Genomic DNA, 20,383 nt, shown 5'->3' with positions numbered 1-20,383 from the left:
TAAATGAAAGTCTCTGCACAATTTCTTGGAAGTAGTTTGTAAAAAGAAGAATCATATATGTTGGGTCACAAACGGATTAGGCCTGCGAGTTGCAAATGTTTCAAGCACTTTCGCCGTGAGAGGCAAGTTCTCTCAGTCTTGTTTTACAGTACCTTAAAATGAAGAAAAAGATGCAGCTGATGTCTTCTGTTCCTGGCAGTTCCTGCAGATCTCGCTGTTCCTGGGCCTCAGTCGTGGGGACAAGAGGGAGGACGTCGGGGGGACTCCTGCACTGCACTGGGGCGGTCAAAAGCTTGCAACTGGCAAACTTTAATTTCAGTGGCTGTTTTGCGTTTCAGCTACCGCAATGGTAACAACGCTGGTCCTGGCTGTCAAGGTGGGCTGTCCTTGTTTCTGAGATCCCACACTCCGCTGAGTGGGGAGGGGGGGGGGTCAGGCTCGGTGGATCCGACATCACGGAAGTCAGGAGGATCTTCCAAACGCTTTCGGTAAGCTTACAAGTAATGCACACAATCTGGTGTCCCTCTCCCTAGCTCTACGGTTTCCTGCAGCACTCGGAGGAAATGCAACCAGCTCCGAGATGGGTGTCCAGGTGGCTTACTACCAACTCAAAAGGGAGTCGTTCTTTGCAGGGCTTCTCTGTCGATGCGAACTTGATGATTTGGACCTGCAGCAAGGCTTCAGCGGGCAAACCTACGGTCCAGGAGTTGCAGCAGCCGTCCTCTTCAAGCTCTTCTTCGGTTCCTTCGTCCAGTGGTCAACTCTGCCTTCCAAGCCAAGAGACTCCCCTTTTATTCAGTTCTCTCCCACTCATTCCAGCCTAACTGCCACTCACCCAGCAGGGTGGCTGTCCTTGCCGGAAAGTCAGCCAGCCAATTATCACAGAGTGCATTTGGGTCTCCTAGGAGATTAAGCACAGGGAGTTTCGGGCACCTTCCCACACTTCCTGCCTACCCCAGACACTCAGACGCCAGAGGCGGGTTTCACTCCTGAAGCCCGCCAAAGGCGAATGAACAAAGAGACCAAACCTGGTTTGGCGCGCAGAGAAAAACTTTAGAAGGACCTTTCCACAAAGACATGGTGAAAAAACAAGACCGGGAACCATTTTAGCAATGATGGCTGGGCGCCATCTTTAACAACATGGCTCCCGCGATTTAACGTTACCGGAGCTACGAATAGTTTGCGGTCGGGAAAAATCATGGTAGTTCATTGTAAAACCACTGCCACCAGCCATTCTGAGAGGAAAGGGTAACATTTGACTGTTACATGAGTAACTAGACACAGGGGATACTAGGTAACCCCTCCAGCACTCTATAGGAAGATAGGTTGTGCTGGGTCTAGAAATGTACAGGACTAAGTGAAGTCAATTTCAGTCCACTGTCCTGGGAAACAGTAGTTTATCCCAGATAAGGTAGTTAAACCTTGGGAAAGCCTGAAAGGCTTCCCTGTGTCACTGCACGGAGGGTGCTGTGTGACACAAATGAAAGAGATGATAACTATGGAGTTGGTTAGACTCCATAATCAAAAGAAACACAGAAAACAATTTGGATTTGAAAGTACAAAGTCCCAAGGTTCAGCAACAGAGCTGGGGGTCTCTAAGGTAGAGAAGAATTAGCACATTTTTGAGAATTCTCCATAACAAGGAGCATTACTGGCAAGGTGCAGTCGACATTGCAGTGGTTTGTAGTATAGTGGGAGGGCACATATTGGGGATTGGTGCTACTTCCGTCATGTGGCGCTTCTGTCATTTCATGTTGGTTGGAGGGTGTGTCCAAGGCAGCATATTGCAGTCAGAGCCATGAAGGGAAAGGGTTCCGATCCTGGAGTGTATTAGGATGTGGCTGGAAGAGCAAAACGGATCAAATGGAGACACCAAAGTAGTACAAGACAGCGCAAGAAGCTGCATATACAGTTAACAAGAGGGGAGCCACACCACTGCCACCTTTCAAAGCTGGCCTGTAGAAAAGATCCCATTCTGTGAAACCAGTGGCTTTCCCAGTTTCAGAACTACATACAAGTGCCGAAATACACAGACTATATCCCTTGAGGGAAGATCGCAATGTTGGTGAATTCTCTAGGGGCGAAAGGTGAGAATATCTTTGCTGGTTTGAAAGAAGTGTCCCAGCCCAACAGTCATCAAGATGACACAAGACCAATGAAGCAATCAAGAGGCTGAGCAGGGGATTCCAAGATGGCCGCCAGCACAGTGTAGACGTGCTGACGGTGCTCTCCAGGTCCCCGCGGCAATAAGGGGCCCACAACCCCCACCAGGGTCAACACCAAACATTGGAAGGACCCCCATAGAGGGGGGGGGGGCACCCACCGCTTGTGTTTCAGAAGATTGTGGCGGCCCCCGGGGTACAGAGCGGCACGGAGCGGTAGGCACCAGGCGAAAATTAAAGCTAAATCCAACCCATGGTAACTCACTTCGAGGTGAATTCGGGCTGGAGGACAACGTGGGGAAACCATACCATGAGCCCAGAAACTAAGCACGTGGGGCAGGACAGGGAGCAGCCCGGACACCCGCGGAGAGGAGCTTACCAACAGAAGCTGAAGGAATAAGTTTCAGAAACAGAAGGGGAAAGGGAGAAGAGTGGCTCAGGCTCCGGGTGACGTGCCTGGCACCCTACCAAACATCTGGCCAGCACAGGAGGCGAGGGCCTTGCCCAGTCAGGGCCATGAAGGAACGAGTGGGGCCAACCCCCTGGGGCATGGTGACCCCTCTGTCCCCATGTCAAGAGAGGACTACAGGGGAGAAGTGCAGGCACTGCGGGATAAGTTAGCTAAAACCTTCCAAGAGCAATTTCAACTACTACGGTCAGACCTAACCTCAGCATTGGGGGAAATCCGACAAGACGTGAAGCAGCTGGGCGAAAGAACTGATATTTTAGAAAGCGGTCTGCAGGAAGTGGACAGGGAGACAACAGCCCACAGCGAGGCTATAGAGCGCCTTCATATTACCACGCAGAACCTGGAAATTCAGATGGAGGACATGCAAAACAGATCCCACAGGATTAATATAAGGGTGAAGATGCTTCCGGAATCGGTCTCAGACAGTGAACTCAAGGGAGAAGTTCAGAACATCTTCGCCGAAATCTTGGGGGTGGAGACCCCGGATGCCAGAGTTGGACCGCATTCACAGAGTAGGCAGGATGGGTAAAGGCCTGGGGGCACAACCAAGGGATGTGCTTGCTGCCTTCACCAGGTACGCGCAAAAGGAAAAAGTCCTCCACGAGGCAAGGAAGTGGGAACCTCTCTTGTACCAGGGGAGGTAAATAGCTTTATACCAAGATCTGGCCAATAGCACGCTCGTAAAGAGAAGGAAGATGGTCCCATTAACAAAGGCACTTAACGAACGAGGCGTGCGATACAAGTCGACCTTCCCATTTGGCTTAGTGTTTGACTGGGAAGGAGGTCAGAAATGAGTCACGTCGGTACAAGAGGGAGCCGACCTTTTGCAACTGGACCTGGATGAAGCTCACACAACAATAGGAACAAAGGCCTCAGACTATAGGCCAAGACCAAGACCCCGGGAATGGACCACAGTGGGGGGGAAAAAAGGAGAAGAGGCGAGAGGGTGGGCAGACCCCCCGGAAAGACAACAGGACAACCAGAGAACTCCTAAACAAGCCAGTTACAGGGGTGGAATTAGAAAGGGCGGGAATGCCCGAAGAAGGTGAGGTGGGGAAGTGGGAAGGGCAAGTGGGGAGGGCAAGTGGGGAGGGCAAGTGGGGAGGGCAAGTGGGGGTGGGAGGGAAGGGTAGGAGGGAGTGGAGCGTCGCGGGCGGGAAGGGCGAGCTCTCCTAAGGGGAGTTAGGGGGAATGAGGGCGAGGGATGGGGGCACATCAGAGAGTTGAGTGGGACGGGGGGGTCACTGTAAAGACTGGTAGGGGTTGTCTGTACTTCCGCTCTCTATATGGTAGAGGAGAGGCACAGAGGACCCCCGCCAAGATTCTCTATTATTGGTACGTGGTCAAGCAATCAAGGTCTAGCTTCTCAGGAGGTGATGCAGGCTAGTTCTTAAGTACAGTGTAGTCCCCGAACCCCCACAAAGGAATGTCCACACACTATTACTGAAAACACAGTCTTTATATAATTAATATTCAAAGGTATGTACACGATCACAATAACGCACTTTGTACTCGGAAGTCAATAATGATAAATATATACAATTCTAAAGTGGTACCACCAATGTTATCGAATCTCATTAAAGTGCATCAACTGTACGGTTAAAATGTCACACAGATCAATAACGAGGAAACCAGCAATAGAGATAGGAAGGAACGCAAGATGGTTGAAACAATAGGCAGAATGCTGACCTAGGCACAGTTCTGTGTGGAGATCCCCACCTGGGCAACCTGTAAATAAAGATATATAGCACAAGCCCAGTCCATATAATGTTCAATAGTCTTACTTCCTCCCATTAAGGTTTTCCCCCCCCCCAATGTACCTGGTGGAGTAGAGTTCTCCGACGATGCGTCGACCGATCCTTCTTGAGTGACTCCCTTTAAGGCAGGAGCCACGGATCGTCGAGGAATCGATGGCCCTTCTCGAGTGCCCTCCCTTTAAAGCAGGAGTCACGGGTCGTCGAACTTCCGACGGTGAACAGGTTGAACTACGGCAGTGAAGTGGCAGCTTCGTTCCTAGCGGTGCTCGTCGACGACAGAGCGTTGGCGTCCTGCAAGGAAGAGGCGTGCGGGGCACCTCGGTGACGATGGTTCTGGACCGCAAAGAGATGAAGAACTGTGGCCCAGCAAGGGCGCCGAGTCGTCGGCGTCTCTGTGGTCTTTAGGTGGCGGGAAACCCACCGGTGGATGCTCCTCGGCGCGTCGACGGTCGGGCCTTCTCCAGCGGGAGACAAGCGGGCGACAATGCAGACGAGAGCGTCCGATGATCAATTGAAGTTCTTAGGCAAACGGGAGCATGGCGGCTCCGGTCGGCGACGGCGGTCGTCGACAGTGGCAGACAACAGTCCGAGTGCTTCTCCTTGGAGTTCCGCAGCAGTCCCCGTATCGGGTCGGCAGCCTGTCGAATGTCTGTCTACCAGGGAGCGTTGGCAAAGATCAGCTGTGCAAGATGGTCCCTCGTAGCTCGGGAAGAGGGCGCCTTACCAGGTCCTCTCTGCGTCAGTCCTTGGAGGCACAGCAGCTTTCAGATTGCGAAGGAGAGCAACAGCAATTCTTCTCGTCCAGCAGGGCTTCAAGGTCAAGCTTCAGTTACTCCAGTTACTCGTCGTAGTGGAATTCAGCTTCTGAACACGATTCCTAGCAGTGAGAGGTCCCCAGATATACTGTTGATCTCCCATTCATTCCGCTGGGTCACACTCAAGCATCCAATCACGACTAAGGGCAGGCAGGCAGGCAGGCAGCCAGCCAGCCAGCCAATCAGGCACACAAGGTATTCAGGCCATTCACTTCTCTCCAGACACTCACAACAAGTTATGTGTGTTGGGACAAGTACCGAGCCATTCAACACTCCAAGCTGCATTCATACCGGTTACGGGCAGGGCCGTCTCAGTCATTGTGTCAACCACCAGATACTAGACATCCACAACACAGAATGCATATTCGTCACACACTCTATTCACCCAGGACCCACCCACAGGAGGTACCCACAACATACATCACCGGGGAAGCTCCAGCTAGTCTGGCCGGGCCTTCAAAACAACACCATATAGGGCATTTCCACCCAACAGCCAGTCAGGGGGAAAGGACAGAGTCAGGGCTTCCCAGGACCTTGGGAAAACAAGGTAATGCGTAATAGAAAGCAAGAGGCCACAGGGGCCATCTTGTTTTCCATCAGGAACCAACTGATCCCAATGGCAGGGCCGGGGTATCCCAAAATGGAGGATACTCCGCGCACCTGTCAACTTCAGCATGGAGCTGCCACCAGCCCATACCCTGCTCTGTGGGCCACCCACAGGTGCCCAAAAACATACACTAGGGGCACAGGGTTGTACCACCACCCATGGGTGCCATAAGGGTATCCCACGGGTCCGTTCACCAAACCAAAAGAGAGAGAGCTGCACCGCCAGGAGTTCCACATGAACTCCTCCGCGGAAAACGCGACAGAACACACGATAAAAAGCAGTAAAGGACAAGGATACGGAGGCCCTGTCCCTCCGATGCATTTCCAGCATCACAGTCACCAACAAGTGAGGGGCAAGATCAGATCCATAACCATTCAAGTGGCTAACCCATAACGTCAGAGGGCTTAACTCTCCCCTTAAAAGGAAGTAAACTAGAGCAATTTATGAGGAAAGAGGGGCCGGACGTCCTTGGATTACAGGAAACGCACCTCTTATATAAGGACCAGGGGCGGCTGAGATTGAGGGGGTTTGATCAAATCTTGCATGTCTCCAGAAAGAACAAAACTGGGGGAGCGGCCCTAGCCATCAAAAACACGTTTGACTTTAGAGTTACGGAAGACCCTACAGGATAAGGAAGGTAGGTATATATTAGTCAAAGGGACGTACCAGGACCTTCCCTATACCATAGTCGTGGTGTACGCACCGAACTCCGGACAGGAGCACTTCCTGAGGCACATCTTGGGGATACTAGAAGAGAAAGCAGGGGGTCATACCATTCTGATGGGGGATCTCAATATAGCCTGTGATAGGGGACGGGGAGCTCTGGGAGGGGAGGAGGAGCGGTGATGTCTGCGGAACTAAGGGATAGGATAGGAAGGGCGGGCCTACGGGACGAAAAACAACGAGAGCTTAAGGGGGATGAGGAAGGCTACACCTTTCTATCGGGAGTCCATGGGTCTTAGTCAAAAATTGACTACGTTTGGGTCTCAGCAGGCTTGGTGGGTCGAATCCGGGATGTACAGACGGGCCCTATTGGGATAGCGGACCACAAGACGGTAGCCATCCATATGGACCTAGGGCACAAAATCAGAGGGGTTTGGGGATGGAAATACCCGAAATCCCTAATCAGGGATCAAGTAGCTAGAGAGGAAATAGAAGGGAAAATTAAGAGCTTCTTCTTAGACAACAAGAGGGGAAACGAGGGAGGACACAAGGTGGGATGCCTTTAAGACTACGCTCAGAAGGGAATTAATAGCGGCAACGGCACTGAGGGTAAAACAGCTGAGGGTAATGGAGGCACAACTTGAGGCGGATGTGGAGGCGGCAAGGCAAAAAGCCAGCTCAACCCCAACTAGGTCTTCCATGGAGTACAGGCGGGCACTACGGCAACTAGAGGTCCTTTGCACCGAAAAAGCGGAAGGGGCACTGCTCACCGTCCGCAAAAAATATTATGCCAAGGCAAATAAGGCAGACGCACTCCTTGCACGCTTGTTAAGGGGGGCGAGATCGAATGCGATCACAGCCTTGAAAACGGCAACAGGGGAACGGGTCACACGATCAGGGGATATTCAGGAAACGTTGGCAGAATTTTACGAATCCTTATATACATTACAAAACCCCCAACCCCATCTGCAAGTGGAGTTTCTAGAAAGGGTGAAGTTGCAGAAAATAGGGAGGGAGGCGCAGGAGACCCTCAACCGGGAGATCACAGAGGACGAGCTAAGGAGAGTGATCGGTGATCTGCCACTAAAAAAGGCCCCAGACAGCTACACTGAAGCCTTTTATAAAACGTTTGTAACCATGCTAACCCCACACCTGACATTCCTCTTCAACACCTTCAGGTCCACAAGTAGAATAGCGCCATCCATGGAGGAAGCCAAGCTAACCCTTATCCTCAAACCTAACAAAGACCCAGAGCAAAGGACATCCTATCGGCCCACTGCACTGATAAATGTTGATGCCAACATATACACAAACATCTTGGCAAACAGGCTGGAGGAATACCTCCCGGACCTGTCCACCCGGGTCAGGCTGGCTTTATACGAGGCAGGCAAACAGTGGACAACATCAGGAGGGTGGCACACCTAGTGGAGAAGGCACAAAAAACAGACACTCCCGCGGTCCTACTGACCCTGGATGCAGAAAAAGCGTTTGACCGCGTTGAGTGGTCCTTTCTATTTCGGGTGATGCAGGAAATGGGCCTCGGAGGGGAATACCCAACAATGGTCCAGGCAAATTACCAGACACCATCAACGAGAGTGGTGGTGAATGGGGCACTGTCAAGGACCTTTAAGCTTAGTAGAGGCACGTAACAAGGATGCCCGCTGTCCCCTATGCTTTACGCACTATATCTGGAGCCCCTCCTACAGGCTATAAGGGAGGCAGAAGGAGTAAGGGGCATCCTGTTTGGGAGGGGGTGGGGGGACATCAAAAAGGTGGCAGCGTTCGACGCTGACGACATGCTGCTCACCCTGACAACACCATTAGAGTCCATCCGAGCGAGCAGAACTCTGCTGGAAGACTTTGCAGAGGTCTCAGGCCTGAAGGTGAACATCGGCAAATCCGAAATACTGAACTTAACCCTGAAGGCAGGGGAACGAGAAACACGAGGACTAGCACCCACTTTGTTTGGAGCCCAGGGGGAATTAGATATCTGGGGGTGAAAAATCATTAAGCAGTACTTTCATAGGTGGCGGACCCTCCGGGTCTCGTGGCTGTCGGCTGGCTGCAGTCAAAATGGTTACACTCCCACGGTTACTGTACCCATTTCAAGGAATACCCCAAGAGATACCCGCAAGATTTTTCAGGGAGCAGAAAGCCCTAACTAACAAATTATTATGGGAGGGAAAGAGAGCAAGGGTTTGTAGTGATTTGATGATGGCACCCAAAGTGGAGGGGGGACTGGCACTACAGAACTTCCAGCAGTACTATGAGGCCTCGCAGCTACGGGCGATTAGAGAATGGCTTCAGGAAGGGGAAAGTATGCAAGACAAGCAGTGGGTTAAAATGGATAGAGCAGTAGCACACCCCAAGCTGGCGGACGTTCTGTGGCTACTGAAACACAGGCCAAAGCATCTATATGAGAGCACTATAACCAAATTGGTGGCAGACAATTGGAATCAACTGGTGAGAAACAAGGGGATAACGACCTTCCCATCCCCCTTCACACCCATTTTCAACAAAAGGGACTTCACTCCTGCTCCTGGACTAGAAAAGGGGGCATTTAAGCAGTGGCAGGATGGGGGGTGTAGGAAGCTGGGAGACATGTTCAGAGGTGAGGCAATACTCCTTCGTGGACTGTAAAAAGGGAATTCTCAGTGAAGGAGGGGGAAAGGCTCAGATATGCGCAAATAAGGCATTGGGTACTGAATCCCGAGAACAGGGAAGCAGCAACCAGGGAAACAGCAAGGCTCGAAGAATTCCTCCTATCTAACGACAGGTCCAAGGGGCACATTTCGAACCTCTATAGGATATTGGACAATGCAAATGCTAGGCAACAGTGGCCGTACATGTGGAGTTGGGAGCGGATCCTGGGAGGGAGATTGAAAGGAAGAGGTTATGGAGGAAGATTCCCAAATTAGCTAGAGCATCCCAGTTGCAAGAAACCTGGTATAAGGTCCTTCTAGGCTGGCACTATACACCAGCCCGACTTCACAGGATGTACCCGGGAACCCCAGGGGACTGTTGGAGGGGGTGCGGGATGGAGGGCACAGCACAGCATATCTGGTGGGAGTGTCCTAAAATTGTGACCTTTTTGCAACAAATACAGAGGGCACAGGATCAGGCCTTTGGGCCAGAGGAAAGCCGACCACCGGAGCAGATATTGCTGGGAATCAGAGGGAGCACCGCAGCGGGGGAACCCAGATCTTGTGAGAAAGCGAGAGTAATCCGAACGCTGGCGGCCATGACATTAATAGCGCAGAAGTGGAAAAGCCCTGAAGTTCCCATGATGCAGGACTAGCTGCGGAAGATATGGGAAATTATAGCTCTCGAATGGGCAACGTATGCCATGAACAACAATGTGCATAATTTTGCAAAAGACTTTGGCATTTCTCAAAGATTACTTTAGGGTAGTGTGGTGCCCCCAGCGCCTAAAACTGTTGGATCTACAATGAACCCTGGTGACCGGCCCGTGGAAGGAACGGGCCAGGGGCCGAGCAGAAGTGCCTTTGGGGGCAGATGGGAGAGTTTTGTTGTGTTTTGGTTTAACATGTTGTAAATTCAATAAAAGGAGTTTTAAAAAAATAAAATAAAGAGGCTGAGGTGATTTGCAGAAAAGTCAAATACTATGCATATGACATCATTCTACACAAGAACGCAAGGGACAAATGAATCAGGTGGTGACTAATGGGTCATGTCATTCAAAAGATCAAACTGGTGTCATGACCTCGGACATGCTGGCGAGTCAAACGAAAAAGGCTAAAATCCAAAAGGGGTGGGGGGAACAAACCAAAAAAATAAATTACATTCTATAATAATAACATTATAATAAATCATGGAGTGCCAGACTTTTTTTTTTAAACCTCCGCTCATCGTTTCCCAAACAAGTCAAAAAACAGATGTTTTTAAGAAAGAAGTTGGACAGTATGCAAATCAAATCATTGCAGTGCATGTTGAATATGAGACCTAAAACGTCCCAAAAGAAGAAAGAAGGACTTGAGCAAAAAGGTGTAGGCGAAGGTCTGCCAAAAGAAGAGACTATCTGCTGCACTGTGAACAGTGAACTTCAAAAGGTAATGATCACAGTTCTCCAGTTAGAAAAGGGGGAATAAAATGTTATGAGAATTATGGCTGCATATGTCTGTCAAAAAGTGATGGCAGAGCCAGCATGACAAGGTGAACGCTGTGTAGGAAAGGGTAGATGAAAGAATATCCATGGACAGTGAGACAACTGAAGGCTCAAAACTACATTGCATTGTGTAAGATTAAAAGAATAAAGTCTGGCTGATGGCGGACTTCAGCTGGGACCTTGCCTCAGTCCCACTGAACCTGTACAAAAGCAAGTATTGGTAAAAGTAACAGTTTTGGTAGGCTTGAGATAGCAAAGTACAAAATCGCTGGGAGACATTTAACTCCTACTTGTAGCCTAAACAAGCCTAATTAGCGTAACACCAACAGTAACAGCAACAGCAACATTTGATTCTGCAGGCCAAACAGTGCAAAAAAGGCATAACTATGCAATACTGACACCATCAGTCACAATATCCTCCTGAAAAGACTATGGGTATTAAAGAAACAGCTCTACACTGGATCACATTCCACACGGGTATAACAGACACTGATACAATATAAGGCTTTGGCCACTTACCTGTGGAGTACCCTAAGGAACCATACTCTCACCTCTACTAACGCCTACATGGCACCCTTACTAGAGAGAAATAAATCTGGTATCTCCTGCTACAACTATGCGGATGACACACAAATAAACTATACGTTGTGAACCACCCATCAACATTAAAAACTGCCTTGCGGAGACCACCAGGAGGTGCGGGAAACATAGCCTCCTAACTTGCGGCTCCTGCCGTCCCCGACATCTATGAGAAGAAAAGTGCGGAACCGTCCTGATCCGACGCGATTAGTGGGCTGAAGAGTGCATGAGAAAGGGTATCGAGCCCCCAAGCGAGGTTCGGAGGCTGTAGGGTGCGGGAGTACCAATTTACACCTGTCTGCTTGGCCCTCACCGAGCCAAAGAGAAGAGCAGCAGTGCAGGCCCTCCCCCTATGGGCGTTGTTGGGGCCCGGTGCAGTGGAGCAGGTGAGGAAGGAGCGCGCACCCCGAGACCAGTCGGGTCTCAGGACAGCAGCGTACTTGTGTGGTGCGACCCGGGTGGCATTCGGGGGGCCTCTCTGCGGTGCGGCGAACCCAGCACCAACAGGGGGGAGCAGGCCGACACCTTGAGGACCTCCTGCTGCTACCTGATTGCGCCGCCACACATCCATTTGGAGGGTCAGAGAAGACCAGCTGCGGTGCGGGGAAAGGCAGTAGCACCCAGGCACGGCAGGGAGTATTTTCAAGTGAAGCAGGAGGGATGTGTCCCTGCTGCTGAACTGGGGAGGCCCCAGACGTCATTTGGGGACAGCGGACAGACTGGGGCTCACGGCCATAATGGGGCAGGGGCAGTCTGCCATGTCGTGATAAGGACCATGAGCTGCCTGCCAGCAATACACCAGACCCCCTGGAAATCTGGCCTTGTTAAATATTTGGGAAGAAAACTGAGGGGCCTGGGTCTCCCACAAGCCCTGCTCCGTGCACGCAGGGGCTTCCGGATGTATGTTAATATAACGTATCCCAAAAGATTGAATTACAAAATTGCTGAGCCCACTTGCCCTCATTTTCAAATTCGATCCTTTGGGATTTTGCCCGTTTGTCCCCCGCACTGCCATTAATATATCCAGGGGAACACCCCGGAAACCCTCGCAGACCATAATGCCAAACTGGGGTAGCTGGGGACACCCCTGCAACTCTGTTTGGAATTATGGGCTTTGATCTAATCTACCATGCTGAATGCACACTAAACGTGCATTCAGCATTTTAGATTCAATCTCTTCGTGCAATCCCATGGCTGCCCCCTATTACAGTGCTCCTGCGAGCATTCTGTAAGGAACTCATGGTGGCAACAGTAAAGACAGACACAAGTGATCACCTTTAAACTGTGATTATTAACCTGTAAATGCAGAGTGGAAAACGCCTAACCTAAACCCAAATCCAAGACGGGAGCAAGCTTTGACCATCAAATGAAAAATAAAGTAGTCCCGTGTGCTGGGGTCTCTTTTTGTTTTATGGCCCTAGACACCCTTGAAGGACTTTTAGGTGATTGTACCTGGGACGAACTGGTAGCAGCAGTTACTTGTCATAATGTTTTACTTTTTACTTCTTTTTACTGAGGCAAACCGTGTTTACCGTGATACTGTGGCCAGGTCCGAAAATGGCCCAGCCACAAAGTCTTTTGCTCTGTCCCATGGCCATTTTGTCCCTTGCCTTAACCCAGGTCGAGTAACCCAGGTTTTCCTTATTTGGGCCTGCAGCCTCCCAAGAAACCCGCTCTCTTTCGCAGGCTGCCCGTCATGTGTGTGTGCCCAGAAAGCAAGCTGGGAATGTCTGGTCCCGATCCACACTACTGGTGCCAGGATATCTTGAGTGCCTGAATGACTGAGACCACTGTGCACCGGGATTGGTCCACGTATGGGATGCCTGCAAGAGAGCAGATCTTCTTTTGTAAATCCTTGATTTTGGGGGGGAAGCTAATCTTGGATAAGAGAAGGGACTCTGCATCCATTCAAGGTCAATCACCTGTGTTTTCACAAAACTACAGAAGGAGCTAGGTTTCCTGCAGGAAGAAACAGACTTGTGAAACTGCTGGAGACACTTTGGAAGGCTTTGGCACCCTTCGCCCTCTGCTGTCGTGTCGGACCCCTGCTTTCTTCTTCAATCAAGAAGTCCTGCGAAGGCGCTTCGCCCCTTTGGAGTAGCGGAAACTACTCTCTGTGCCCTCTGCTTACCCACTGAACAAGCCCCTTCGGAAGTGTTCCTGGCCCATCCAGCGAACTGTCCAGCTCTACCTCAGGGTAACCCGCAGCACCACCAACTTTGAGTGCAAACCCGAGACTTGGGACATCGCTTGCTTGTTGTCCTGTGCATTCTCCCGCCAGATTTCTCAGGCCTAGCTCCGCTGAGTTCCAAATTAGGCAAGTGCGTAATGCTGCCCGCATCCACGATTCCCGCGTCACTAACTGGTGGTGACGGTCGCTGTAGATCCCTTGCTGTTCTGGTCTCCTGTGCCCTGAAGCCAGCTGCACCGGAATTTTCTTCATACCTCCTTCGGAAGCTGAGAAAAGGCACCAGTCCCGTCACGGACGATCGTTCTCCACTGCAGCCGCTGAGAGCCGGAGCGCCGTAGGACTCGAACCTACTAATGACCTTGACTAAACTGGCAAAGTTTGGTCCGGACTGTGCTGAGGGTCGGTGAGTATTTGAATCACTTACTGGTGGCCTCCTTGCACAACCTATTCCTTTTACGCACGAGTATCCCTTGAAGGTATTCAAACTTGGCCGAGTTAGCCTTTGCTCCCTAGCTATTCTCGCCATTTGAACACTGCTTTGCTGCCAAGGCCCTGGCCTCCTTGAATAGTGGGAACCAATTCTTAATCGCCTCAAGCCCCTTCCTGACTTGCCACAGCCCTTCCAAGAAGACATGCTTTGTATTTCAAATGTGCGATTGTGAGTTTTTAGGCACAACTGTACTGTTGAGCACAAGGCTCCCCTCTTCTTAGAGTTGAACTCGAAAGTTAGGGAACGAACTCCATTTATGTGTTAACTCAACCCTCTTTTCACAGGTTGTGGCTGTGGTTTTCCACTGTATAGCATTAGGAAAGAGAATGTATGTATATTGTATAGTTTACGGATTTGTGATATAACTTTTCTCATTTGCTAAAGTTACTTGTGTCTATTTGGTCCGGCCGACAATAAATGTATAGATATTTTTCATGTACACTTGTCCAAGATTAATTTGAGACTTGGTCTTGACCGCCTGGCAAGCTACCTAGATTGGTCTGGCTTGTCCAGAAGGTTCCCGTTTCACTAAACCGAGGATGGCCTCCTAAACTTCTGCCCACCAGGTCAGAGTTTAGAAATCCATCTTAACAGTGACAGCCCTAGCTAGTGCTGAGGAAGAGACGCATTGTGAGGGGTTTGAAAAATCAACATCTGTTCTGTAATGGTGGCTGTGAGAAGCCGAAACTCAGGATCCTGGGTGATGAGGACAGATGTGTCCATGGAGGATGAATGCTTGCTGGATACAGCTGCGAGCAGCAGTCTAGTTGGCAACAGGCAGATCAAGAATGACAAACTGAGCTCCATAAGCTGCATTGTCAATGGCTAGAGCAGGCGAGCACCAAACCACCACTACAGGTTCATTGTGCGGCAAAAGGACCCAGACCAGAACCTAGATCAGACCAGAACCTAGCCCAGTGCATCTACTATGTTACTCATGATACTTTTTTTCCCTACATCTGACCGCAGCAAACTAGTTTCTTTCAGGTAGGATCCAACAGAAGTCCAAACACTGACCCACACTCTAACCCCATCATGGGACTCAGTTGATGGTCCCTAAGCCAGTCACCTAAATTCATCAGAACACTTATGCTTTGCTTACCTAATGGTACTTCACAGTCAGTACAACATTCCATGGGTGGTCTATATAAAATTTCTGAGGAGAATACTCAAGCTATTAATGTTTCTACACGTAATTTCTTTAACAAAGAAAATATTATGCCATCAGATTAATGGGTCAAGTGCATTTTCTCTTAGCTCAAGAAGATAAACTAAGTTACTTGACCGGACAGGATATTAAAGATTCTTTGAGGCCTGGATAAAATCTTTAATTCGATCCCTGGGATAGGCTTTGCCATGCACTTTCTTAATGGCACTACCTGGCCATAACATGCCGACAGGTTGAACATGGTGAAAGTACTTGGACAATGGACATAGAAGGTTATTACTTGGCAAATGCCTAAATAATACCTCTACACAAGTGAAAGCAGATGGCTTTTCTAATGCTTGTTTTTAACAGGACTCCAGTGCAAGGATTCACACATTGTTTCTAAATCAAGGGGATGAAGGCATACTTTAGACATTTTTACTACCCCGTGGGGTCCTTTGTAGTTGCAAATAAGCCATTATCTGCTTAGAAAAAAAACAGTGTCAGGCCCCATACAGCACAAAGCTTGATGTTACTGCGTGTTAGGACTAGCTCAAAACAAAATCAGATGGGGCCGTCTTTTGGGTGGGTAAGGGCAGATCGTGGTGAGCAAAAAGTCAAAAAAGGCACACGCTCTGTGTAACTCCTCACATGCCACCTATCAATACACCTATATAATTGTTTTGATTTATACGTGTCACTTTAGCTAAAACTGAAAATGGCGCTCCAGTAAACTAAACTTCCAAGTCCCCCCGCGTATGGCGCTACCTGTGCAGGACTCATAGAATTCGGGGGACATATTGCTCATGAGAAAGTGTGCTTTGGAAAACACTGTCTGGCCATCCTCAAAGTGCTGGAATACAAGTATCTAAATAAAGTTACTTCTCTAGAGCAAATAACAGGCTACGGCCTCGGACATGAACACGCAAGGATATTTAAGGGAAGTGTTCTCTAAAGGAGTGGGATGCTTGAAGAAAGTTGCCCACATTAAAAAACTATGCAAATGAACCATACCTCTCAAAAATAAGGCAAGACATGTGCCTGTAACCATCATGTAATCACTAAAAGACTTATGCCATGACACGAAGAATAGAATATCTTAGAATCAGTCAAAGCCACCAAATCGCTCAGCCCAGAATGCCATAAGAAGTCAACTCCAACAGATTGACAGTGTGGACATCTGCACTCTCAGAAATAACTTGAATATCTAGGAGTTAGTAGTCATGCTGAACTGCCCCCGTCTTCAGCAAGCTTGACTTGCGGAAGGCACCACATCGCACAAGGCTAGATAAAGAATGCAAATCATTGACTGCATTCGTATATACACATTTCCTGCCATTTGGCTGCTCTTCAGCATTTCAAAGAGGAGGGAAATGTTGCAGTGGCTTGCTGTACTACCATGGAAACATCATGATATACAGAGAAAAAAAGCGCAGTCATAATGAGGTCTTTGAGACAGTATTTGATAAGTTATTAAGATGTGTAGGTACCTGTCCTCCGAAGGAAAAGTGTAAATTCATGACAGTCACAAGTATACCGGGCTTGATCATATCCATTGAAGTAATTAGGCACAAGTTTGATCTCATTAAGTCGATCAACGACACCCCATCTCCCAACACCAAAGGGGAGCTCAAATCCATTTATGACTGGCCAAGTACTATGTAAAATGTGTGCCAAACTTCCCTGAAAAAAAAAAATGAAATGATGTGCCAGCTGAAAGAGATATGGTCAAAGTTCCAACAGGAACAACAAAAAGGAAAGTCTTAAATTGCGAATGTAAGGTGTCACAGGATCCATCAACTGCAGCACTTAAGGAGCTAGTTTGACCCAGATCACAACCCGGCTGATTTTCTTTCAAGACACCCATGCAAGGAGTCCCATCCACCCACATCCATTGCAGACCAATATATCCGCTACGTGATACATGGAAGAACCCCAAAAGGTCTCGACCCTCACCAAATAGCACAAGAGACAGCCAACGATCAAGGGCTAAAAATCATCCTAAGATGCCTAGAGACAGGACACTGGAAACAAGCCCGCCAGCTGAAGTAGAATGCAAGTGATGAGACAAAACAGGACATCATCTGTCTTTTGGCCATCAGGGACGAGCTAACACAAACAGAGGAAGGGCTGCTACTAAAAAGGCACCAAGCTGGAAATCCTGAGGACTCTGCAACAGAAAGTTTTAGAGCTTACACACGAGGGCCACAGAGGAATAGTTTCTACCAAAAGGATGCCGAGACAAAAACTCTGGTTCCCCCACCTTGACATGCAGGTAGAAGATCAACCCACACACGAGACCTGAGCCCCTATGCATGACAACCCTTCCAGAAGGAGCATGGGATGAAATCGCAGAGGACTTTTCTGACCACTGGAAGGGGGCGATAACCCTAGTAGCAGTCGATGAGTACTCTCGATTCCAAGACATCCAGATAGTACCCTACACCTCGGCATTTCATACAATCCCAGCTCTCGACAGAATGTTCGGCACCTATGGGAGCCCAAGTGTTCAACAACGGGCAACCCTTCAAGGGGCAAGACTTCAAAACATTCTCTAAATACATGGGCCTCCACCAGAGGAAAACAACGCCAATGTGGCCACAAGCCAACAGCACAATGGAGTGTTTCATGAGCAACATCAAGAGAAGTGTACAAATCGCACGATTAACAGGGGAACCCGTAGAGAAGATGTTATGCCAGCTACTGAGAGACTATAGGAACACTCCCCACAGCACCACAGGAAAGACAACTTATGAGGTGATGTATAGGAGAAACATAAGGACATGACTACCACACATAACTCGAGAGGAAGAAAGAGACAGAAGACTGAACGAGACGAGAACGAAACTCTCAAGGCAAAGAAAAGATGAAAAGGAGGGCCGATGAACGGAGGAGAGCCCAAGAAAAACGACTTGGAACCAAGAGATGTGGTAATTGCTTGGCCAGAACTAAACAGGAAAAGCATGGCCGCTTTCGGAGAAGAGCCGCTAATAGTGGTTCGAGTAGAAGGATCCCTCATCACAGCGGAGGGCGACCGGAAAACCGTCTCCAGATACTCCTCACACTTTCGGTGGATGCCAGGAATTGTTCCAATCACGGAACACTCATCTGTAGCCCCAAACACTGTGTGGGATTCATCCTACGAAGGCGATAGAGAAGATTATGGCGACGAAGCAGCACCCTGAGGTCAGTGAAGAACGCTCGAACCAGAGTCCTCATTGAGCACGAAAGAAACCTCAAAGACTCATTGAGGAAATGAACTAGAATGGAGTTCATGTTCAGTATGGGGTGGTGTCGTCACACCTGCCAAAGGACTCACGTCACGGGAAGGAGAGGGGCGTGAGGTGGGACAGAACATCCGTTGGAAGTTGCAGGTTGAAGAATAAAGTCATGTTCCAACCTCCTTGCCGTGTACGACAGCTGCATGCTTGAGGCCGCGAAGCAACAGACACCTGTCCCTAGCAGGACTGTACAGCCCCCACCTTGCATTTGTCAAGTAGTGCTGCAAGGACAGCGGCAGGTCCCCTTGCCCCAAAACGGAACTCGAGCCCTTTATTCAGTGATACCCACCTTTATGTATAAATTGCGTCACAGTTTACAGCCACCTTTATATGCCACTTTCATAATTATGCATCACTCGCCTTTCTGTCCACCTGTCTAGTTGCATCTTGTTTTTGCTCGTTCATTCACTTCTGGGAACAACATGCGAGGTTGCAGCTGCCTGCCCCGTGTAGAAGGATGCAGCACCTTCCACTGCAGTGGCTACATGTAGCACAGCTGTAGTGTGCGCCTGGTAGCGTGGACAGTTCGGAACAGTGCATGGGGGAGGAGCAGTGCACATGTCAATGCATGGAGGGCTATGTCATGTGCAACTCTTGACAGTGTATGAGTGATATAGTTCCTGCTAGGGTACTAAATGTTGTCACATCTGGTCAGTGCAAGGGTAGTGGTTGCTCTCAGCTGCAGGCATCAATGCAGCATTGTGGGGGTCAGACCCTTGCACCATATGAGCACCTCACATCAGGGGGGTGGGGGGTAGTGCCCCAAGCTCCTCCCCTACGTTTCCCTCCAGAATGCTACCAGTCCCTTTTACTGTCCTCTTTAACAGCTCCCCTAACTGGCGCCCCCCCAATAAACCACTACTCCCAGCACTAACTCGGGCTCCGCCCCCAAATCCCCCCCTGGCCCCACCCCCGGTACCTGTAGTCTCCGCCGCTGTCACTAGGGCGCTCCAACTGCAAAGAAAACGGCCAGGGTTCCTACTAACGAGGCGAAGCGGCCGCGTGACGTCCTCCAATACGCACTGACGTCACGCGACTACCAGGGCGCATGCTCCGAGCATCTCGTGCGGAAGACGGCTGTGGCGCTCGGGTCCGGCTATCAGTTCACGCGTTGCTTAGAGGCCGCTGGAAAGAAGCCGTATGACGTCAGCCCGTGCGCCCAGCCTCTCTTGGGCTGTCAGTGCGCATGCTCCGACTGAAAGCGCCTGTTGCGCGCGAGTTTGATTATTTGTTCGTTCCTGTCCAAGTGGTCCTACAGGGGAATTCGCCCAAATTCTGACCTGATGACATTACAAAGTGAATTGGCTGGACAAACACGAATTTTTACCTCGTTTTTTTTTACCCATAGTTGCTTATTAGATGGTATTATTTCAAATAATAGATGGAATGTGTGTGTTTTATTTAGCTGTGGCATCGTAGTGATGCAACGTCCTACAATAACATAACTGGTTCACAGAGGAACATTTACACAGTGTATGAGGGAGCAAATCCCTATCCAGCATTACCCAAATTATGCTGGAAGGCTTAGAAACAGAGATCACTGTCCTGTGTTTTTGTCTCTGGAGTGTACGACATTGATTTGTCACCATAGCTTATGCAGGACAAAGCATTATTTTGGAACATGCCCTAGGCTGCTGCTTGGCCATGCCACCAGGTAAGACTGTCCTGCCCGTCTCAGCAGTTTCTGTGTCCCCCCCCCCACACTGAGAGCGGATGATTTGTTCCTCTGTTGTTCCATGGCCCCGGCGTCTGTTCGCGGGTTGAAGGCCCACCACGGCTGCAGCATAGTCACACCACCAGGTAAGATGGATCTTGTCTTGGTCTCCTTCTCAGAAATCTTGCACTTCTTGGTGCTGGTCTTATTTATTTTATTATTTATAGCAGCACGCCGAACCCTCAGGTGTCAGGGCGCTAGTTACAGTAAGTGTGAAGATTCTGAAAGTGCAAGATCATGCTTAGGGTAACAGCCTAAGGGGGGAACTTGGAAGTAAGCTCCGGCAAAGCCACACCTCATGGTGCTGGGGTCTACATCGGGTGTACAGGTGAGCTTAACAGACAAAATTGGTACGGGTGCATGCTCTAGGAAAGCCACGCCT

At 49.6% G+C, this 20,383-nt stretch overlaps 1 protein-coding gene across 3 annotated transcripts in view; it reads right to left on the bottom strand.

The window, feature by feature from the left end:
• GTF3C2 (general transcription factor IIIC subunit 2) overlaps positions 1 to 19,327 on the bottom strand; it is a 1,345,710-nt gene extending 1,326,383 nt beyond the window's left edge. Inside the window, exon 1 of one of the 3 annotated variants that reach the window (XM_069605483.1) lies at positions 19,207 to 19,327. The gene's annotated coding sequence lies outside the window, so the exon portion shown is untranslated. The remainder of the gene's footprint in view (positions 1 to 19,206) is intronic. The other 2 variants (XM_069605484.1, XM_069605482.1) reach the window with 2 other exon arrangements.
• Positions 19,328 to 20,383: the final 1,056 nt, after the last annotated feature.

This window comes from Ambystoma mexicanum, chromosome 4p, assembly GCF_040938575.1.
Source record: "Ambystoma mexicanum isolate Mex_15411 chromosome 4p, UKY_AmexF1_1, whole genome shotgun sequence".
In the NCBI taxonomy this organism is placed as follows: Eukaryota; Metazoa; Chordata; class Amphibia; order Caudata; family Ambystomatidae; genus Ambystoma; species Ambystoma mexicanum.
Note: the sequence above shows the minus strand (reverse complement) of the source record. Positions and strands in the feature narration are given on the sequence as shown.